The 25,096-nt window shown below is 38.4% G+C and overlaps 1 protein-coding gene and 1 pseudogene across 2 annotated transcripts in view; one reads left to right on the top strand and one right to left on the bottom strand.

The window, feature by feature from the left end:
* EXOC6B (exocyst complex component 6B) overlaps nt 1–25,096 on the bottom strand; it is a 714,846-nt gene that overhangs the window by 628,190 nt on the left and 61,560 nt on the right. The gene's annotated exons all lie outside the window — the stretch shown is intronic.
* LOC118905988 lies at nt 21,836–23,151 on the top strand (annotated as a pseudogene).

The raw sequence follows: 25,096 nt of genomic DNA, 5'->3' as shown, positions 1-25,096 counted from the left end.
AAATCTGACAGCTAAAAGTTGGGTTTCAGATGCTGCTGCCAAATAAAAGAAATACTCCATCTACAGCCTGGTGATACTGATTGAATCTAATACAGTTGGTATATAGAGGGTTATAATTAACATTGGTAGATTAGCTCCAGTTTCACTGCATGGAATTCAAAGTGTCAAGTTTAACACTTAAACATGTAAAGTTAGAACAAAATGAAACTACTGATTCACTTACTATCTACCACCATCATAATGTGTCTGAATCTAGCGTATGTTAGTAGAACTCTTCAAGATCCTTTACAAAAGATTTAAGTATTTAATTTAAATAATTACTCTGAAGAGCTATGAAAATATTTTAAAAGACTGCCTATTAATTGAAGAAATGCTTCAGATTCTCCACACTTAAAATTATCATTATGGTTCCAATGACAGGGATCATAAAGGTATTCATACAGAAAAACAAACCAATGGGGTCAGGTATTAACGAAACACTTAATAGTCCTGGTCTCCTTATGCATGTAGATTTAATGTGGGTCTAACAAAATTAGACCAGCCAAGTTTCCCAGAATCACTAAATCAAACTATAATAAATGTGATGTCATTTGTAAATGTGTATGTTGTGTATAGTATGTATATACCTACATAAGTACACATTATATACACATATATGTATGTTATATAGTGTGTATGCTATATGTATGTGTCTGTGATACACACACACATGCACGAAACAAACACACACGTACATACTTTTCTGATTTTCTGAGAAAGAACCAGACTTGAAAACATCACATTCAATTCCTGGTCTAATTTCACACCCCATGGCCAAAAATGATAACAATTTGAGACTCTTTAAGTCTATAAGCAATGAAGACCCTGAAAGGAGGATGGATAAAAGGTATCAGAATAGTTTCCATCCTAAAAAATGATGGAGAACTAAGTAGGCAAAACAGAATAAAGTTCCATGAACAATATGTAAGACTGGATATACCATGAAAAACCTTTCTACTACTAAACTTCTAAAACTGCTGCATTAAGTTTCTAAATCTTTTTTAGTGCGTGTCTAAGCAAAAAAGAAAATAAGGAAAATTTCCAGAGGCTAAAACAAAACTGGAACAGGAATCTAGATTCTACCAATCCCTTATAACTAATGCTTCTATTTTATAGCTATATAGAGAACAAGATACAAAACCTAGGGCCCACAAGAGACTGGGAGTCCAATGAGAGGCCTCCAAGTGAATAAAGCCAAGACACCCAAGGGCTACACCCTTAGTGAAAGATGTAGAAAAATTCTTCCCCATAAAAGGAGGCTGAAAGGAAACTTCTTTGTTTTGGGTGGGGAAGCAGGGAGACGGACTCCTGGGATAATTTGAAGCCACAACTGGCCTTCTCACCCAAAGGGAGGGCCCATGTTCATACTTAATATTACCTGTGTGGTCTGAGATATCTCAAATTGAGAATTTATTTTAAAAGTCTGGTTGTTAGTGCCCCCAGAAAACTGACTGAAAAAAAGGAAAAGCTTCTCTAGAGGAATACATCTTAACAATAGTTCTAATTATTTTCACAAATAATAACATTCCTTTGAGCTGAACTCAAGTATCAAAAACCATGAAACACACAAGGAAACAAAGCATATAAACAAGAATCAACAAAAACAACAGAATCAGATTTGCTTGAAAATAAATATGTATAAATTAAAAATAAACGTGTAATATGTTTAAAGAAACATGAGGGAATTACCAAAACAAAAACAGACACACTGGAAAAGATAGAACTTTCTGAATAAAAACTATAATTACTGATATTTAAAAATTTAATAAATGGGAAGGGACAATATTTAACTAGGAAGTATGCGTAAAACTTATACAAAATGCAGCACAGAGACAAAAGATGTAAAATGTCTTAGTCTGTCAGGCTGCCATAACAAAATACCACAGATTGGGTAACACAAACAACAAAAATTTCTCTCTCACAGTGCTGGAGCTGGAAGTCTGAGATCAGGGTGCCAGCATGGTCAGGTGAGGGCCCTCTTCTGGGCAGCCAACTTTTATCCTCACAGGGCAGAAAGGGCAAGCAAACTCTCTGGAGCCTCTTTATAATGGCCCAGAAAACTAATCCTGTCCATGAAGCCTCCACTCTCTTGACATAATCACCCCCAAAGGTCCCACCTCTTAATCCTCTTAATACCGTCACCTTGGGGGTTAGGATGTCAACATATGAATATTGATGGGACACAAAACACTCAACCTATAGCAGGAAACATTAAAGAAAGGTTAAGAACATGGAGAATAGGATGGGTTTAATGGGAGCTCTAGTAAAAAATAACAAACAGCTTCCCTGGTGGCGCAGTGGTTAAGAATCTGCCTGCCATCTGCCTGCCAATGCAGGGAGTACGGGTTCAATCCCTGGTCCAGGAAGATCCCACATGCCTCGAAGCAACAAAGCCCGCGAGCCACAACTACTGAAGTCCGCGCACCTAGAGCCCATGCTCCACAACAAGGAGAAGCCACCGCAATGAGAAGCCCGAGCACCGCAACGAAGAGTAGCCCCGCTCGCCGCAACTAGAGAAAGCCCGCATGCAGCAATGAAGACCCAATACAGCCAAAAATACAATAAATAAATAAATTTATTAAAACAAACAAACAAACAAACACGTAATATTCGGAGAAATAGCTGAGGATTTCCCAGAATTGATAAAAGATACAGGAAGTTGTTATCCTCAAAATAAAACGACAAACCTATAAGCCTCTCCAAAAGAAGTCCCCCAAGAGAGGAAAAGCACTCTTCTCTATTTAGCTCTATCTACCAACATTTAGAACTGGCTGCCATTCTCTTAATGACTCAACTACAGTCGTGTGTAGAACCTTACACTGATGGAGCTAATTACACAAATACATGAACCGTTAGCAGCATCCAAACATTTGGTGTGTCTTTTACCAACTCATTCTTCCACGACTAGAACATTTATTCCAAACTACTGCCATTCTCTTTAAAAGTCCAACCTTGATCCAGCAACTTACTTTTGCCATCTAATTTCGTAAAGAAAATACAAGCTTATTAGGCATGAATCTTCTTAATTTCCTGCATTCCAATATACAAGTCTATCTATATCTCTATCTACCCTTACATTTGTGCATTCCTATCTCAATAAAACAGACATCCTACCTTACTTATAAGACTAATCCTATGTTCTAAAAATCTCCTTTCTCCTGTACCCCATCAATACTTTTTTAAATGTCTGTACTTTTCATGTTTCAGCTCTACTGACTTCTTTTTCTTAACAAAACATGTCCCCTCTTAACAAAATAACTTGGCGCTTTTTTGTGTTTTTTAAATGAAGTACTATTAAATTAAAATCTCTCTTCCAATAATTTTAATCTGGTATCCTTTGTCTTTCCCTCTTTCTCCTTTCACAGTTAAGATTCTTAAAAGAGCAGTCTATACTCACTGCCTCCATTTCCTCAAATTGGATTTGCTCTTCGATCCAGCGTAGCCTGTTTCTTACCCACATCCCCCCAGTGAACCTATTCTTGCTAAGGTCAATAAAAGCCTACTAATTGTCAAATCAAATATTCATTCTTCTGTTCATCATTTACTTGACTTCTCTTTTGTATGTGCCATCGCTAACCACCTCCTCTTTCTTAAATATCTACTCCCAGGGTTTCTATTACATTCCCCTTCTCAGTCTCCAATAATTCTTCGTCCTTCTGGCCCTCAATACCTGCTTGGACTTCATCTCTTCTCATTCTTCATACTCCCTCAGAGATATCACCAATACTTCAGCTTTCACTGTTAATTAAACATCTTTGGTTCCCAAATCAATAACAAAGCATATCCTTCAAATCCTATAAACCTGAATATTCAACCACAATTCATCCTCAAACACATCTCAAAACAGTGCATGTCAAAGGTTAAAATCATTAACTTTTCTACCCAAACCTGCACATCCCTCCTATATTTACCATCTCAATTGAAACAACCAGAGCCACCCAGTTACCAACACTAGAAATACATAAGTTAACCTTGACGCCTCACTCCACCTCACACCTCCCTCCAACTAATCAATCACTAAGGCCTCCCAATCTAATTCCATAATAGCTTTTCTATGCTTTTCTTCCTCTCTATCCTCCTCTGCTACTGCCTTACCCTGCGTCATTATCTCTCCTCCAAGCAATTGTTTTCACCTCCCTCTCCTTATTTCCCTAAAAATCCATGTTCGATACTTCTCTCACAGTAATCTTCTTTAAATGAAATATGATCATGAAACACACACACAAACACACGCATACCACAATTTAGGGTTAAGTCCTGCCTCAGGATCAAGTCCAAAGTCCCTAGCATAGTATGTAAGACCCCTCCATGTACAGATTTATCTCTGAATACTCCCCACACTCACTCTACAACTCTACTTGAAGTTCCTTGAGTGTGCTATGTAGTCCCTCTACCTACAATCTCCTTACTATCACTTTATCTGGGAAATTCCTCCTCATCCTTCAAGATTCAGCTCATAACACACCCCTACTACTAAAACTACTAACACTCTCTTCCTACTACAACTACTATACCCTGATATAGAAACTCCCCTCCTTACAAACTAGGCAGAACCTAAGAAACTGTTCATAAAACCAGCAAGACTTTAAGCTTGCACTCTCTGGAGACATTTACATCAAATAGGATTGTGAGTCCATTCTTTGAATATTCATACTGAAGGTTACTTTTCTGCTACTTACTGATATGCTGATATTAGGCATCTTTTCCCAAAAGAAGCCAACTTCAACTACATTAAAAACCTGTTACATCAAAAAATCTACAAACAATAAATGCTGGAGAGGGTGTGGAGAAAAGGGAACCCTCTTGCACTGTTGGTGGGAATGTAAATTGATACAGCCACTATAGAGAACAGCATGGAAGTTCCTTAAAAAACTAAAAATAGAACTACCATACGACCCAGCAATCCCACTCCTGGGCATATACCCTGAGAAAACCATAATTCAAAAAGAGTCATGTACCACAATGTTCATTACAGCTCTATTTTTACAGTAGCCAGGACATGGAAGCAACCTAAGTGTCCGCTGACAGATGAATGGATAAAGAAGATGTGGCACATATATACAATGGAATATTACTCAGCCATAAAAAGAAACGAAATTGAGTTATTTGTAGTGAGGTGGATGGACCCAGAGTCTGTCATACAGAGTGAAGTAAGTCAGAAAGACAAAAACAAATACCGTATGCTAACACATATATATGGAATCTAAGAGAAAAAAAAATGGTCATGAAGAACCTAGGGGCAAGACGGGAATAAAGACACAGGCCTACTAGAGAATGGACTTGAGGACACGGGGAGGGGGAAGGGTAAGCTGTGACAAAGTGAGAGAGTGGCATGGACATACATACACTACCAAACGTAAAATCGATAGCTAGTGGGAAGCAGCCGCATAGCACAGGGGGATCAGCTCGGTGCTTTGTGACCACCTAGAGGGGTGGGATAGGGAGGGTGGGAGGGAGGGAGATGCAAGCGGGAAGAGATATGGGAACATAAGTATATGTATAACTAATTCATTTTGTTATAAAGCAGAAACTAACACACCATTGTAAAGCAATTATACTCCAATAAAGATGTTTAAAAAAAAAAAAACCTGTTACAGCATGTAATAGCCTATTTTTAAGAAATATATTTAAAATTCTATTTTAAAAAAATGAAGAAACAAATTCTGTTAAAACACCTAGACCTCTTGATAAGAAGTCATATAAGATAAGTGGTACCCCTTTACAGTCACAGTATCCTCATTTACCACCTGGCTCTCATTTTGACACTGTGCAAATCTGAACCATCCTTGAACCTATGAAACCACGTGTGATTTGAGGTAAATTTCACCAGAAGTACTATCATCCTGTTTTGCCCTAAAGTTCTTGAACAAATGCATAATAATATCCTAGAAATTAATGGGCACCACCACTAATGACATTCACTGATGGAAAGCTGAATTGGTACTTTTGTTTTGAAATGTTTATTTGTTCATATTTTTGAAAGGGTACTACACTGAGCACTCTACACAGTAATGATTTATTTACATGTCTATATTCCCTACAGGACCATGAGTTCCTTGAGGGTTTACACCTGGAACAATGCCCACCTCCCACAGAGAAGACATTATAAAGTGACAAAGGGCCTAAAGCAGTGCCCAAAAATGTTTCAACATTTAGACTTTCTCCAAAGACAAGCACTAGAGTTAATAATAAACATTCTTGCTTCAAAAGTAAATTCAAGTTCTAGCAGTGCAAATAATTTGTACTTCAGCTAAAATGCTAAATAGAAAAGGAAGGAATTAGAGGAAGAAGGAACTTAGAAGGTTCAAGGAAATCTACTGTAGAAGTGTCTGGGAATAATTTATTTCCCTAGCTCTCCTCAAACCTTCTCTGGAAGCTAGGAAAAGGAAGATGATTAAATTGCAACAAGACCTGGCTCTGAAGGGAACTGGTATTTCTGGCCCTTGTTGCCAATAGAAGGGGAAGGGTGACAGCAGTCCCTAAGGGCTTTTAGAAAAAAATTGCTTCCAGGTGGAAAGTTTTTATGGTACTCTGCAGCCTGGAGCCATTTTTTGCTTTCCTTCTTAACTACTGATGATTAAACCATGGACAATCAGACTGCAACAATGGAAACAGCTCCCAAACATCATGGTTATATGCTCCAAATTACCAAGCTAACTCTCAAAGGAGAGAAAAAAATTTGTTGGCAAAGTCTGTCTTTTTTTAAGGGGGAGGGCAGGGTGGAGTCTGTTAAAGATTTGTATTTGGTAGAACATAAAAGTAGTCAAGAATTCTGTACCATAATGATAAACATTAGTCTCATACCCAGACTAGACACAATAATGTACAGTCACGGAGAGCTGAACAAAGGGCAATGCTAAATGTCCTGCTATTTAGCAACTTTTCATTACTCTATTTTGACCTGGATCAAGTGTTCTATTAAATGGTTATCATAGGGGTATGCAGAGAAATCCTACCACACATCATATGGAACAGCTAAGTTGATTTATACCTGATCATGGTTTTGAAAAAACTCTTGAGGTGCAAGTCTGAGTTTGTAATGATGGCTCAAGAACATGAGGGGGGAAAGTTACGTATAGTACCAACTCATAAGAAAAGCAAAGAAAATTAGAGGCCAATCATTCAACCACCCAGCAACTCAGTCTAGGAAATCTTACTATACTGATATCACCCGGAACATTAAAGGATAAATCCAGCTCAAAATTACAACAGTAAACATAAGCATTTTAAAAATAATGTACCAAGCCCTCTGCTGAACATTTTACATACACTAACTCACTTATTGCTCAAAAATAATCCTACTGGAGTAGTTACCATTATCATCATTTCATGCATGAAGCAACCTTTCTGACATTGCCAGTACACAAAAACATCTACCTTCCCCAGGTTGCTACAGTTATATCAAGGAAAAGATGAAAGAAAAAGGATGAGAGGGAAGAAAAGGAAAATGGGACAGAGGAAGATGAGCACAAGAGGGAGGAGGCAGAGGAGAAAATCACCAAAATAATACAAATAATACAAATGGCATGTTTGAATAAGGCAATTGTGACTTTCTTCTTTCTACTTTTCTAACTTTTTATTTTCTTAAACATGTATTGCTTTTATAATTGAAAAAAGGAAGTGCATTTTTAAAAGTCTAGAATAGTACCTGGTTCATAGTAGATGCTCAATAAAATACTAATTAAAATTAAAAACCAAACAAGAGCAAACACTTCAGAGTAACCTGGGGCCTAGTTTTTAATAATTATTCAAAAACAATTATGTAAAAAAATAGAGAAGAATTTCGTCTCACAATCTATCACCTACAAACCCAAGAAGCAATCACCACTGCTCGGAATTTTTTTTTTTTTTTTTGGTCACACTGCCGCAGCTTGTGGGATATAAGTTCCCCAAGCAGGGATCGAACCCATGCCCCTCTGCAATGGAAGCGTGGAGTCCTAACCAATGGACTGCCAGGGAATTCTGGAATTTTTAAAATTCAGTATCTCTTCTATATTCTAACCTTCTCATTACTGATCATAACTTCAAAATGTATTTAAAACATACATATATTTGATACCCCGAAATTTTTTATTTGAAAACTCACATAGCAATGAACCTCACCAATTAATGTTCTTTCATGATCCTTCAAATGGGAGGGGAAGAGGGGAGCCTCAATGGTTATTACCATGGAACCTCTGATCTATTACTCGATTTAAGTAACTTGATTTGTGAATTGGAAAAGTAAGCCATTTTCTGTTGTTTCCTATACCACTAACATGATATGCAAATAACTCCCTACCAATATCATAAAGCTATTTACAAAAAACCCTTCATGTTTTAGACGAAAATAAATGAGGATCCACCCCTCCTCTCACACCATGTTTCCATTAGGAATCAATACTGTGCCTTTTTTTCACAGAAGCATTTGCTTAAGGACAGTATACACTAGGCCATTTTAAAGATCTCTCTTTAATATGGAAATACAGAAATGTACAGAAAAAAGGAACCTCAGAAATGACTGGCCTTAATTCGCAGATACAAGTTTAATTTTTTTTAAACATTTCTATCACATACTTGTCTAGCTTCCACTGAAACATCTCTGGTAAAGGGAAGTTCATTACAAGGCAACCAATCCCATTTCAATAGCTGTTGCAAAGTTCTTATAAAAAATAAAATTTGCCTTCCTATAATTTTCACCATTTATCTTATTTTTGCCCTCAAAGGACCACCAAAAACGAGTTCTTGGTCCCTCCTTTCCCTTCTCCAGACTCAACAATCCAAATTATTCAACTATTCTACATACAGCCTTTCAACTCAGGCTTTTACCCTCTGGACACATTCTAGTAGTCAACATTCTTAAAATGCAACAAAACAGTCAGTGTAGTACAGTAGTCAAGAGCACAGGCTTCAAAGTCAAACTTCCTGGATTCAAGTGTTGGTTATTAATTTTGTGACCTTGGGAAAGTTATTAAACTTCTCTATACTTTAGTTTCCACGTCTATAAAATGTAGATAATAATAACAACCATTTCATACAGTTGCTGTGTAAAGATTAAATGGCATAATGTAAGTAAAGCATTCAAAACAGTACATGGCACACAGAAAGTACGCTATAAATATAAGCAATTTTCAGATCAAACATGGTCAAACCAGGAAAATAAGACTCATCTCCTTTAACTTTGTTACTCGGCCTTATTAAAACAGCCTAATGCTTTAGTGTTTCTGGCAGTTATATCATACTGTACATTGAGCTTAAAGTCACATAAAATCTTTTAATTTGTTTTTATAATACATTGCTATACTCATTCAGTTGATATTCTGAATCTACTACTTACTACCTATTACAATTATAATCCTTTTTCCAGTCTTCTGAGATCTTTTGAGACATAATTTTGTCATTAAACCTTCCATGTTCATGTTTTGCTTTGTTAAGTAGGTACATGAATATTTTCACAAAAGAAAACTCAACTATGAGGAAGGGCAGAAACCCAAGCAACTCTAGGACCTATGAAAGGAGAACCCTGGAAAACACCAGCACATGTGAGATTTTCTGGTTCCATTTCAAGGGGGAAGGAAGAACTGTTAATCACATAAGGTCAAGTAGAAAGCTTGAAAAAGTAAATGTTCAATTTCAAAAAAAAAAAATCCAGGATACAAAAGAAATCACCAACCCCACTTTCTTTAGCCAAGATTCAGCCCCCCAACTGTGTCCAACTTGGAGAGAACTTGCTATGAGCCAAAGCTTTTAATGTCCCTCCTTTTTGAAGGCACAGTGGAAACAATTCCCTAGAACAAAGGAGTTGTGTCAGCGAGCTCTCTGCTTTTTCAAGTTGGAAGGACAGTTGATTCACACCATGTGTCAGCAAGAAACACCAGTCAGAACCAAGTGAGATAAATTTTAGGCCTCCTGAGCTGTTTAATATTAAACTGTAATAAACCATCTTTACAGCAAATTATTAACAAAATATTTGTTTACCCTCCCGTTTATATGCTTCCTTCCCTTGAAAAGAAATTCTAAGACAATTCATAATTCCAAGGTCACATATGCACCATCAAGAAATCATTTTCAAATGTCAGCATCCAGAACCAATGATTTGGATCATACTCCCAAAACATTGCCCTGGCATATCACAGTCAGCCTTGCTATACAGTCCTTTGTGTTCCAAGATAGGGCTAGTTTAAATGCTGGTCATTGTCTTTGATTAAGACTTTACTTCTGTCATTAACTCTTTCTGCATGGAGTCATCTTAGTATTCACTCTAGTCAATAAATTTACTTTATACCTAGACCAAGAAATAAAATATATGTTCAACTACATAAATGACACTAAAATGATCTTATTTTTAATACTTTGAAAGATAAAAAAAGATCTGAAACAACCTTGATCTATATGGACTTACATGGAAAAATGGTTCTAAAACAATCAAAATAAAATTTAACAGAATGAGTGATACCAAAACTCACACCATAAAAAAAAAGACTGGAGACAGACTAGCTTAACATGTTAAGAGACATTTTTCTGAAAACAGAGGTCACTAAAGCCAAATGATTGGTTCAATACAAGGAATTAAGTAATTTACAATGGGTAACTGGGAAAAGTAAATTGCCTGCCTTTCAGAAATGACCCTATGATTAAAGTTTGTTATATAATTCGTTAGATATCTACCTGAGACCTAATGCATATTTTCATTACTTATCTATCATCAGTTATATATTATCAGTTAATCTGGTCTAGATCATATAACTTCTTTGGAGAATCTGACACCCTACAGAGGTCAATTCTCAGTCAACAAAATGACAATCTAATATGGCCCCAAACATCACTGAAGAAACAAATATTGCTTACCAGTAAATTACTTCTCCAGAGGGTTATGTTTAGGTCACTCTCCAAAAGCTATGGAATATCACTATCACACTCCAGTTCTCCAATCTAAGGAGTAACTTGATTGTTTACTTAATGAGGGGAAATGGGAGCAATTTTTTAAAATGTTCATGATACACTAAACCAGAAGAAATAAACTTTTAAAAGGCAAGAGAAATTTGACTACTAAGTAATAAAATAACCAAATAATAAAATAAAATGACCACATCAAGTTAAACAGAAACTGTTTTCTCAGAAACTTAAGAAAATTGGCTATACCAGGTGGTTTGGACATTTTACCATCATAGGCTCACTTAGTAAGCATTTATTGAGAATTTACTAAAATGAAGACAAGAATGTTTCCCTTTGAGGAAGCACATACTATAATAAGAAAGGCACAAGGAAACACAATTGAAGGTAATTATAAATTATAAATCTGTATAGAAATTAATATAATGGTTAAATCTGTACACTTAAATCTGTACACCTAAATCTGTACAGCATCATAAAAACATAATGTTCGCTGTGGAATTGGATTAATCAGAAAAGACTTCTTGGAGTTGCTGAAAACCAGTAAAAAAAAAAAGGAGGGGGACAGGAGAAGATGGCGGAAGAGTAAGACGTGGAGATCACCTTCCTTCCCACAGATACAGTAGAAATACATCTACACGTGGAACTGCTCCTACAGAACACCCACTGAACGCTGGCAGAAAACGTCAGACCTCCCAAAAGGCAAGAAACTCCCCCCGTACTTGGGTAGGGCAAAAGAAAAAAGAAATAACAGAGACAAAAGAATAGGGACGGCACCTGCACCAGTGGGAGGGAGCTGTGAAGGAGGAAAGATTTCCACGCACTAGGAAGCCCCTTCGTGGGCAGAGACTGCGGGTGGCAGAGGGGGGAAGCTTCGGAGCCACGGAGGAGAGCGCAGCCACAGGGGTGTGGAGGGCAAAGCGGAAAGATTCCCGCACTTCCTGCACGGAGGCTCGGCGCTGACCAGCACTCACCAGCCCGAGAGGCTTGTCTGCTCAGCCGCCGGGGTGGGCGGGGCTGGGAGCTGAGGCTCGGGCTTCGGTCGGATCGCAGGGAGAGGACTGGGGTTGGCGGCGTGAACACAGCCTGAAGGGGTTAGCGCACCACAGCTGGCTGGGAGGGAGACCGGGAAAAAGTCTACAGCTGCCGAAGAGGCAAGAGACTTTTTCTTGCCTCTTTGTTTCGCGGCGCACAAGGAGAGGGGATTCAGAGCGCCGCCTAAATGAACTCCAGAGACTGGTGCGAGCCGCGGCTATCAGCGCGGACCCCAGAGACGGGCGTGAGACGCTGGGGCTGCTGCTGCCGCCTCCAAAAAGCCTGTGTGCGAGCACAGGTCACTCTCCACACCGCCCCTCCCGGGAGCCCGTGCAGCCCGCCACTGCCAGCGTCCCGTGATCCAGGGACAACTTCCCCGGGAGAACACACTGCACGCCTCAGGCTGGTGCAACATCACGCCGGCCTCTGACGCCGCAGGCTCGCCCCGCCTCCTCCGTACCTCTCCCTCCCCGTGGCCTGGGTGAGCCAGAGCCCCCGAAGCAGCTGCTCCTTTAACCCCGTCCTGTCTGGGCGGGGAAGAGACGCCCTCAGGCGACCTACACGCAGAGGCGGGTCCAAATCCAAAGCTGATCCCCAGGAGCTGTGCGAACAGAGACGAGGAGGGGAAATCTCTCCCAGCAGCCTCAGAAGCAGCGGATTAAAACTCCACAAACAACTTGATGTGCCTGCATCTGTTGAATACCTGAATAGACAACGAATCATCCCAAATTCAGGAGGTGGACTTTGGGAGCAGGATATATTAATTTTTCCCCTTTTCCTTTTTTTTTGTGAGTGTATATGTATATGCTTCTGGGGGAGATTTTGTCTGTATAGCTTTGCTTTATAATAGCTTTATTTTACTTCACTATATTATAGCCTCTTTCTTTCTTTCTTTCTTTCTTTCTATTTTTTCTCCCTTTTACTCTGAGCCGTGTGGACGAAAGGCTCTTGGTGCTTCAGCCAGGCATCAGGGCCATACCTCGGAGGTGGGAGAGCCAACTTCAGGACACTGGTCCACAAGAGACCTCCCAGCTCCACGTAATACCAAACGGCAAAAATCTGTCAGAGATCTCCATCTCAACATCAAGACCCAGCATCACTCAATGACCAGCAAGCTACAGTGCTGAATACCCTATGCCAAACAACTAGCAAGACAGGAACACAGCCCCATCCATTAGCAGAGAGGCTGCCTAAAATCATAATAAGGCCACAGACACCCCAAAATACACCACCAGACGTGGACGTGCCCACCAGAAAGACAAGATCCAGCCTCATCCACCAGAGCTCAGGCACTAGTTCCCTCCACCAGGAAGCCTACACAACCCACTGAACCAACCTTAGCCACTGGGGACAGATACCAAAAACAACGGGAACTACGAACCTGCAACCTGTGATAAGGAGACCCCAAACACAGTAAGATAAGCAAAATGAGACGACAGAAAAACACACAGCAGATGAAGGAGCAGGGTCAAAACACACTAGACTTAACAAATGAAGAGGAAATAGGTAGTCTACCTGAAAAAGAATTCAGAATAATGATAGTAAGGATGATCCAAAATCTTGGAAATAGAATAGACAAAATGCAAGAAACATTTAACAAGGACGTAGAAGAACTAAAGAGGAACCAAGCAATGATGAAAAACACAATAAATGAAATTAAAAATACTCTAGATGGGATCAATAGCAGAATACCTGAGGCAGAAGAAAGGATAAGTGACCTGGAAGATAAAATGGTGGAAATACCTACTGCAGAGCAGGATAAAGAAAAAAGAATGAAAAGAACTGAGGACAGTCTCAGAGACCTCTGGGACAACATTAAACGCACCAACATTCGAATTATAGGGGTCCCAGAAGAAGAAGAGAAAAAGAAAGGGACTGAGAAAATATTTGAAGAGATTATAGTTGCAAACTTCCCTAATATGGGAAAGGAAATAGTTAATCAAGTCCTGGAAGCACAGAGAGTCCCATACAGGATAAACCCAAGGAGAAACACGCCAAGACACATATTAGTCAAACTGTCAAAAATTAAATATAAGGAAAACATACTAAAGGCAGCAAGGGAAAAAAAAACAAATAACACACAAGGGAATCCCCATAAGGTTAACATCTGATCTTTCAGCAGAAACTCTGCAAGCCAGAAGGGAGTGGCAGGATATACTTAAAGTGATGAAGGAGAAGAACCTACAACCAAGATTACTCTACCCAGCAAGGATCTCATTCATATGTGATGGAGAAATTAAAACCTTTACAGACAAGCAAAAGCTGAGAGAGTTCAGCACCACCAAACCAGCTTTACAACAAATGCTAAAGGAACTTCTCTAGGCAAGAAACACAAGAGAAGGAAAACACCTACAATAACAAACCCAAAACATTTAAGAAAATGGGAATAGGAACATACATATCGATAATTACCTTGAATGTAAATGGATTAAATGCTCCCACCAAAAGACACAGGCTGGCTGAATGGATACAAACACAAGACCCATATATATGCTGTCTACAAGAGACCCACTTCAGACCTAGAGACACATACAGACTGAAAGTGAGGGGATGGAAAAAGATATTCCATGCAAATGGAAATCAAAAGAAAGCTGGAGTAGCAATTCTCATATCAGACAAAATAGACTTTAAAATAAAGACTATTACAAGAGACAAAGAAGGACACTATATAATGATCAAGGGATCGATCCAAGAGGAAGGTATAACAATTGTAAATATTTATGCACCCAACATAGGAGCACCTCAATACATAAGGCAAATACTAACAGCCATAAAAGGGGAAATCGACAGCAACACAATCATAGTAGGGGACTTTAACACCCCACTTTCACCAATGGACAGATCATCCAAAATGAAAATAAATAAGGAAACACAAGCTTTAAATGATACATTAAACAAGATGGACTTAATTGATATTTATAGGGCATTCCACCCAAAAACAACAGAATACACATTTTTCTCAAGTGCTCATGGAACATTCTCCAGGATAGATCATATCTTGGGTCACAAATCAAGCCTTGGTAAATTTAAGAATATTGAAATAGTATCAAGTATCTTTTCCGACCACAACGCTATGAGACTAGATATCAATTACAGGAAAAGATCTGTAAAAAATACAAACACATGGAGGCTACACAATACACTACTTAATAACGAAGTGATCACTGAAGAAATCAAAGGAGAAATCAAAAAATACCTAGAAACAAATGACAATGGAGATACGACGACCCAAAACCTATGGGACGCAGCAAAAGCAGTGCTAAGAGGGAAGTTTATAGCAATACAAGCCTACCTCAAGAAACAGGAAACATCTCGAATAAACAACCTAACCTTGCACCTAAAGCAATTAGAGAAAGAAGAACAAAAAAACCCCAAAGCTAGCAGAAGGAAAGAAATTATAAAGATCAGGTCAGAAATAAATGAAAAAGAAATGAAGGAAACAATAGCAAAAATCAATGAAACTAAAAGCTGGTTCTTTGAGAAGATAAACAAAATTGATAAACCATTAGCCAGACTCATCAAGAGAAAAAGGGAGAAGACTCAAATCAATAGAATTAGAAATGAAAAAGGAGAAGTAACCACTGACACTGCAGAAATACAAAAGATAATGAGAGATTACTACAAGCAACTCTATGCCAATAAAATGGACAACCTGGAAGAAATGGACAGATTCTTAGAAATGCACAAACTGCCGAGACTGAACCAGGAAGAAATAGAAAATATGAACAGACCAATCACAAGCACTGAAATTGAAACTGTGATTAAAACCTTCCAACAAACAAAAGCCCAGGACCAGATGGCTTCACAGGTGAATTCTATCAAACATTTAGAGAAGAGCTAACACCTATCCTTCTCAAACTCTTCCAAAATATTGCAGAGGGAGGAACACTCCCAAACTCATTCTACGAGGCCACCATCACCCTGATACCAAAACCAGACAAAGATGTCACAAAGAAAGAAAACTACAGGCCAATATCACTGATGAACATAGATGCAAAAATCCTCAACAAAATACTAGCAAACAGAATCCAACAGCACATTAAAAGGATCATACACCATGATCAAGTGGGGTTTATCCCAGGAATGCAAGGATTCTTCAATATACGCAAATCAATCAATGTGATACACCATATTAACAAATTGAAGGAGAAAAACCATATGATCATCTCAATAGATGCAGAGAAAGCTTTTGACAAAATTCAACACCCATTTATGATAAAAGCCCTGCAGAAAGTAGGCATAGAGGGAACTTTCCTCAACATAATAAAGGCCATATATGACAAACCCACAGCCAACATTGTCCTCAATGGTGAAAAACTGAAACCATTTCCACTAAGATCAGGAACAAGACAAGGTTGCCCACTCTCACCACTATTATTCAACATAGTTTTGGAAGTGTTAGCCACAGCAATCAGAGAAGACAAAGAAATAAAAGGAATCCAAATCGGAAAGAAGAAGTAAAGCTGTCACTATTTGCAGATGACATGATACTATACATAGAGAATCCTAAAGATGCTACCAGAAAACTCCTAGAGCTAATCAATGAATTTGGTAAAGTAGCAGGATACAAAATTAATGCACAGAAATCTCTTGCATTTCTATACACTAATGACGAAAAATCTGAAAGTGAAATTAAGAAAACACTCCCGTTTACCATTGCAACAAAAAGAATAAAATATCTAGGAATAAACCTACCTAAGGAGACAAAAGACCTGTATGCAGAAAATTATAAGACACTGATGAAAGAAATTAAAGATGATACAAATAGATGGAGAGATATACCATGTTCCTGGATTGGAAGAATCAACATTGTGAAAATGACTCTACTACCCAAAGCAATCTACAGATTCAATGCAATCCCTATCAAACTACCACTGGCATTTTTCACAGAACTAGAACAAAAAATTTCACAATTTGTATGGAAACACAAAAGACCCCGAATAGCCAAAGCAATCTTGAGAACGAAAAATGGAGCTGGGGGAATCAGGCTCCCTGACTTCAGACTATATTACAAAGCTTCAGTAATCAAGACAGTTTGGTACTGGCACAAAAACAGAAATATAGATCAATGGAACAGGATAGAAAGCCCAGAGATAAACCCACACACATATGGTCACCTTATCTTTGATAAAGGAGGCAAGCATATACAGTGGAGAAAAGACAGCCTCTTCAATAAGTGGTGCTGGGAAAATTGGACAGGTACATGTAAAAGTATGAAATTAGAACACTCCCTGACACCATGCCCAAAAATAAACTCAAAATGGATTAAAGACCTAAGTGTAAGACCAGACACTATCAAACTCTTAGAGGAAAACATAGGCAGAACACTCTATGACATACATCACAGCAAGATTCTTTTTGACCCAGCTCCCAGAGAAATGGAAATAAGAACACAAATAAACAAATGGGACCTAATGAAACTTAAAAGCTTTTGCACAGCAAAGGAAACCATAAACAAGACCAAAAGACAACCATCAGAATGGGAGAAAATATTTGCAAATGAAGCAACTGACAAAGGATTAATCTCCAAGATTTACAAGCAGCTCATGCAGCTCAATAACAAAAAAACAAACAACCCAATCCAAAAATGGGCAGAAGACCTAAATAGACTTTTCTCCAAAGAAGATATACAGATGGCCTACAGACACATGAAAGAATGCTCAACATCATTAATCATTAGAGAAATGCAAATCAAAACTACAATGAGATATCATCTCACACCGGTCAGAATGGCCATCATCAAAAAATCTAGAAACAATAAATGCTGGAGAGGGTGTGGAGGAAAGGGAACACTCTTGCACTGATGGTGGGAATGTAAATTGATACAGCCACTATGGAGAACAGTATGGAGGTTCCTTAAAAAACTACAAATAGAACTACCATACGACCCAGCAATCCCACTACTGGGCATATACCCTGAGAAAACCATAGGTCAAAAAGTGTCATGTACCACAATGTTCATTGCAGCTCTATTTACAATAGCCAGGACATGGAAGCAACCTAAATGTCCATCGACAGATGAATGGATAAAGAAGATGTGGCACATATATACAATGGAATATTACTCAGCCATAAAAAGAAATGAAATGGAGGTATTTGTAATGAGGTGGATGGAGTTAGAGTCTGTCATACAGAGTGAAGTAAGTCAGAAAGAGAAAAACAAATACAGTATGCTAACACATATATACGGAATCTAAGGGAAAAAAAAAAAAAGGCCATGAAGAACCTAGTGGCAAGATGGGAATAAAGACACAGACCTACTAGAGAATGGACTTGAGGATATGGGGAGGGGGTGGGGTGAGATGTGACAGGGTAAGAGAGTGTCATGGACATATATACACTACCAAATGTAAAATAGATAGCTAGTGGGAAGCAGCCGCATAGCACAGGGAGATCAGCTCGGTGCTTTGTGACCACCTAGAGGGGTGGGATGGGGAGGGTGGGAGGGAGGGAGATGCAAGAGGGAAGAGAAATGGGAACATATTGTATATGTATAACTGATTCACTCTGTTATAAAGCAGAAGCAAACACACCATTGTAAGGCAATTATACTTCAATAAAGATGTTTAAAAAAAAAAAAAGGAGGAAAAAAAAACTTAAAAGGATACAGAGGAGGGAAAAAAGAACACAAACAAACAAAATGACTGCAGATTTGTCATCCAAATTATGTAAGCAAGAAGACAATGGAAAGATATCTCCAAAGTGCTGAAGGAAAAATTGTAGACCTAGAATTCTATAGCCAGCAAACATATTCTCCAAAACCTAAGGACAAAGATTTTTTTTTTCAGACAAAATCTTAGAGAAGTTGTTACCAGCATGCCTGCACTACGAGAAACATTAAAGTAAGTTCCTTAGGTGAAAAGAAATAAAATCAGGTCAAAATATGGATCTATACAAGGGAATACAGAGCATAGGAAATGATAAAATAAAGATTTTTATCATTTTTTAAATTTATCTAAAAGATAACTGAAAGTTTAAAGCAAAAATAATAGCAATGAATTGTGGAATTCATAACATATGTAGAAGTAAAATACATGCTAACTATAACTCAAAGGTCAATGGGGGGAAATGAAAGTATACTGTTACAAGGATCTTATGTTATACATGAATAGGTATAATATCATTTGAAGGCAAACTGTTGTCTTAATCAGTTCAGGCTGCTATAACAAATTACATAGACTGAGTGGCTTAATAAAAATTTATTTCTCACAGTTCAGCAGGCTGAGAAGTCCAAGATCAAAGCACAGCATATCCAGCATTTGGTGAGGGCCAGTTTCCTGGTTTACCAGACAGTCATCTTCTCACTGTATCCTCACATTGCAGAGAACAGAGAGAGAGAGAGAGAGCAAGCTCTCATGTCTCTTCTTACAAGGGCACAAATCCCTTTCAAGAGGGCTCCACTCTCATGACTTCCTCATGAATTAATTAACTCCCAAAGGCCCCACCTCCTAATATCATCACATTGGCAGGGGGAGTGGGGGGGGGGGGGTAAGGTATCAACATATGAATTTTGAAGGGACACAAAACATTCAGGCAATAGCAAATGTAATAAGTTAAAGATGCATATTGTAAACCGTACAGCAACCACTAAAATATATATATAACAAAAAGGTATACTGAATAAGACAATAGTGGGGGAAAATTGAATCCTAAAATATATTCAGTTAATCTAATTTAGTTAAGGAGAGTAAGAAAAGAGAAAAAAAGGGACAAAGAACAGATGGGACAAATGAATAATAAATAGCAAGATAACAGACTTAAACCTAGTCAAATAGGTAATTATATTAATGTAAATGATTTCCTCTTTTCCTGCTTTCTTTCTAATTAATTAAGTATACTTCCATTTCCCCCTTCCCATCTTTTGAGCTATTGTTGTGATTCCTTTTGTGGTGCCTTGGTGTAGTTTTGTTGCTTGTGTTTACCCTGCTTGAGGATCTTTAAGCTTCTTGGATTTCCATTTTAATATTCCAGAGAAAACCACTTGGAGCTTTTTAAAATGTTTCTGGTTCTTAATTTTGTGGAGGTAAGCCCATATCTGTAAAACATATAATAATATTGCTTTTTTTAAAATCAGTTTAGATATTGTCTTTCTCCTATAATCAGAGCAGATTTACCTCATCATACCATATCATTCTCCCTCCCTCTCCTCTCAACATACTTACACCACTTTTAGTTTTTCTAAAGGTTATTTTTGTAATTTAATATACTATGCTTAATACTGTACTTTTATTTCTTAATAATATACTTATGCTTTTATTTCTTACATCATTATCTATGACTACCTTGACCCCCTAATTGTGCAAAGTGAGGCATTAGCTCTCCCTTACTTTCTCTTCATTTCTTTTCCTCACTTTCTTCCAACTGCTGAAGTGAATTTTACATTGACTGGGTTGGGTTAATAACATATATATTCTGTTCCAGAATCATACTTGTCTTTTATGGTTTACCAGTATTTTGTCTTTAAAACCAATAAACAACATTTGTATTAGTTCAACTATATAAATATTCTTCACTTTTAAGCCAGGTTGTACACTAAGATTACCATTCCTTTCTTATTGGAATCCCCACCTTTTTCTGGAAAACTCTCTCTTGATGCTCCCATTTCCCCTGCTCCAATCTGAAATGACACCTATCCAGGCTTTCTGCATACCTATTTTTGATGCTCTTTCTTGGTTGACTTACAGAGCTGCTAAGATGATCAGAAATTAAGGGAACAAAATGCTGGAGACCAGGGGAAGAATGAGAAGGGGTGTGCCAACATTCTTTAGTCACTTTTTCCCAAGATATTTGCCAAGTCTGCACACAAGAGGCTAAGTTTCCAGTATAGGAATCAAGCAGAAGAGGTAGAGAAATCAGCTTTTGACAGTTTTGTGGCACTGAAGTGACATAAATTAGAGACAAGAAGTAAAGATCCTAGAGAGGAAAAATGGTAAAAAACACAACACTCTTCTGTTTTTCCCTCAATACATGCACTGAATTCTTAACCTACAGCAGGCAAGAGGCTAAGACGACAAGCAAAAAGCCTCTGAGAAGCAGAACAGAGTTTTAGGTAGTCTTGAGGTATGGAGTAAAGATTAGAATGCAGTGTCCACCTGAGGAAAGGGGCCCTAATCATCACTCCAAGGCTGTTTGGAAAATGTGAAGGACTATAGCAAAAGGCTGTACTGAACCAGAGATAGCCATAGTTCTGTCCCTGACTGGATTCAGATCACTGCCACTCTATCCACCTTACCGAAAAAGACGGGGTTGGGGGGAGTTTAACCTTCTCTTACGGAAGAGAAGGTTACCCAGAACCTCCATGAGTTTTTTATCTCCATGCAGTCCAAAATTACCAAGCATGCCAAGGGAGAGGACCACATAACTGAAAATCAAGATCCACAGATGATCCAGATATTGAAATTATGAAAAAAGGACTTTGAAATGTCTATGATTAATAAGGAAAAAAAAAAGGAAAAAGATGAACAAAATAGAAAGATGGAAAATTCACCAGAGCCTTGAAATCTATGCTATTTAAAAATTGAGAAAATTCAGAAGTGAAAATGTAATTTTTAAAATTAAGAGTTCCATAGATGGTTTATCAGCAAGAGGAGATTAGTGAAGATAAATTAATAGAAAACATCCAGATTAAAGCATAAAGAGGAAAGTAGCACGTGGTTTCTAAAGCTGGCCGCAGGAATAGGGCGTTCTCTTTGTCGCACAAGTGGCATGGCTCGTTTAAGCCAGTAGTGGAGGCGCTGAGTGAAGCTGTAGTGGGCGTGTTCAAGGATTCGCTCTGGGTCCCCTAAGGTGTTTCAGGCAAAGGTAACAGGCTGAATGATGTGGCACAGTGCCCTCCCCATGCAGGATGTGCTTTGGCCAGTACATTTAAAGTTGAAGTTTGCTGCTAAAGATGGCAGATCCAGATGTCCTCACCGAGGTTCCTGCAGCATTGAAGCAGTTAGCCAAGTATGTGATCCGGGGATTTTATGGCATTGAGAATGCTTTGGCCTTGGACATCTTGATCTGAAACCTCTGTGTGAAAGAGGAGGACATGCTGGAGCTGCTCAAGTTTGATCAGAAGCAACTTCGATCAGTCTTGAATAATTTAAAGGGAGACAAATTCATCAAGTGCAGAATGAGGGTGGAGACTGCTGCATATGGGAAAACCACTCACCACAACCACTACTTTATCAATTATCGTACTCTTGTTAATGTGGTAAAATATAAATTGGACCACATGAGAAGGAGGACTGAAACTGATGAGAGAGATTTCACCAACTGGGCCTCCTTCAAATGTCCCATCTGCAGTAGTACTTTTACAGATTTAGAAGATAATCAGCTCTTTGATCCCATGACAGGAACTTTCTGCTGTATTTTCTGCCATACAGAGGTAGAAGAAGATGAATCAGCAATGCCCAAAAAAGATGCACACACACTTTTGGGAAGGTTTAATGAACAAACTGAGCCCATTTATGCTTTGCTTTGAGAGACGGAGGATGTGAACTTGGCCTATGAAATACTTGAGCCAGAACCCACAGAAATACCAGCCCTGAAACAGAGCAAGGACCGTGCAGCAACTGCTGCTGCAGCTGCTGGCCTGGCAGGTGGGCACCACCAGGAAGCATGGGCCACCAAGGCCCCTCTTATGAGGACTTATACACTCAGAATGTTGTCATTAACATGGATGACCAAGACGATCTTCATCGAGCCTCACTGGAGGGAAAATCTGCCAAAGAGAGAACTATTTGGTTAAGAGAGAGCACTCTCCAAGGAGCATATAGTTCTGAAGAGATGAAGGAAGGTAGCTTAGATACAGACTCGTTTCAGGAGCGTAAGGAAGGCCGTGCGGGGCCAGATGATAATGAGGAGGTCACGCGAGCACTGCTCATTCATGAGAAGAAGACCCCCTCTGCCACAGCAGGCTCAGTGGGGGCAGCTGCTCCTGTGACCACTGCCAATGGCAGTGACTCTGTGAGTTAGACCAGTGAGTGAGACAATGACTCTCCACCCCGTGAGGCAGCTGTGGCTGCACATCATGGGGAAGAGGATGAGGAGGAGGATGAATTTGAGGAAGGAGCAGACGACCCCACTGTCATGGTGGCTGGCCGTCCATTCTCCTACAGCGAAGTGAGCCAGAAGCCAGAGCTGGTGGCCCAAATGACACCAGATGGAAAGGAAGCGTACATAGCAATGGGACAACGCATGTTTGAGGACCTCTTTGAATGAGCTTTCCCTACCTTTTCCTCCTTTCTCTAATGCTCATTTCAAAAAGAAATTCCCTACCTTTGAAGAAAGTGTTTAGTGGCTTTCTGCACCTCTTGATGTAAATCAACTGTTAATCTTGTGCAAAGAGTAATGGGAGAGAAAGTTTGATTTTTATGCCAGAAACTTCCCCACGATGTAGGTTGGCTATAAGCATTCCCTTTCCTATTACTACAGTATTAATATTTTGCTATATTTCTTTAACTAATCTTTTTCCTTTCCCTTTTAAGACACATTTTCTCCCTTCTGAAATGAGTGCGAGAAGTCTAAAGGTAAATTCTTCATGTCTGCCTGTAGAAGCTCACTTTGATAGGTTACAGTAATTCACTGATCACATCCTTATCTATTCTGACCAAGCATTCCAAACAGCTCCTGATATTGCTGCCAACCAAGCAGCTCGGCAACAGGCAAATCACTGATGAAGGAAAAAAAAAAATCTTAAAACTTCATATTGCTTCACAGTTTAGGATGGAGTCAATATGTAAGGGAAGGTGGGAGTGTGTGTGGAAGAAGGATGGTTATGCGTAAATCTCATGATTAATACCTAAACCAAAATTGGTGTCTTTAGAACTGACTTGACTGACAGATATTGTTTTGCTTAATGCCTTTTGGTTTGTATGTTGGATAATAGAAAACAGAAAGTGTGTTTGGTAAGCCCGTAGGAAGAAATTAGAGAAGAAACATGGACTTAGGATGAGGAGTCCATGCAAAAGAGTTGAAGAGTGGAGAGTACTAGGAACAGTACCTTTTAACATTGTCTGAGTTTGTGCTGATTTGGAAATCCTTTATATAAAGCTGAGACTGGTCCCCTTCTTTTTCAGTTCTTCCACAGTGCTATAAATTGTTTAAAGAGGCCATTCCAGCAGAAATCAGCATATGACAATTGATTACTCTTCTCTCTTTTTTTTTCTCTCAACATTATTGAAGGCCTTGTCTCTTTTGATTCTTGTCAGGCATGGTATTTTAGAGTGCATCCAGTATATCGCTGAGCATAATCTCAAGGAAAATACTTTATTTTTGGTTCTGATATGCAGCATGGTATTATTCCTTAAGGCAGAACTTTAAAGAACTTTCATACAAGGGTCTACAACAATTGTATTTTTATAATATTTTCCCTTGCATTGTCATTTTAAGTATTTATCAGTTTATAGTACATGTGTAAAGTTAAGATAGATTTTAAACATCTGAGCCTTGTATAAAGTAATGATTCATTTACCTGGGTTGTATTATGACTGAATATTGATAATAAATCTATTTTATACTGACTGAAATTTGTTAATCTAGCTCTGTAACACCTTGGAGCATAATTAAAATGAATACTCTTCCCATTTAGAAAAAAAGCATAAAGAGGAAAATAAAAATATATAAAATATAGAAGACTATAAAAAAATATGAAATATATGGGATAGAGTCAAAATGCCTACCCCAGCAGTTCTCAAACTGTTTGGCTTAAGGATATTTTCATACTCTTAAAAAATATGGAGTTCCCCAAGAACTTTTGTACATGTGGTTATATTTATTGACATTTATCACATTAAAAATTAAAGCTGAATAAGAATTTAAACATAAGAATACACACGCATATATTACATTAGCCATTAAAACAATGACTGTCTTCACATATCATATAGCCTCTGGAGTACTTCACTATATTCTCCTGCAAGAATGTGAGTAAAAGAAGAAAACAATATCTTAGTGTTACTAGGAAAATAGTTTTAAATTTGTGACTCTGCAGAAAGAGGTCTAGTCTTTCTATAATGGGGGAATAGCAATATTTAAAACATCATAGTCAACTATTTCCCGAAACTAATGAAAGACATCAATCCACAGTTTCAAGCTCTACAAACCCGACCGGATAAATACAAAGAAAACTATACCTAAGCACCTCATAGTAAAACTGCAGAAAACC

Source organism: Balaenoptera musculus, chromosome 13 (assembly GCF_009873245.2).
Source record: "Balaenoptera musculus isolate JJ_BM4_2016_0621 chromosome 13, mBalMus1.pri.v3, whole genome shotgun sequence".
Lineage (NCBI taxonomy): Eukaryota > Metazoa > Chordata > Mammalia > Artiodactyla > Balaenopteridae > Balaenoptera > Balaenoptera musculus.
Note: the sequence above shows the minus strand (reverse complement) of the source record. Positions and strands in the feature narration are given on the sequence as shown.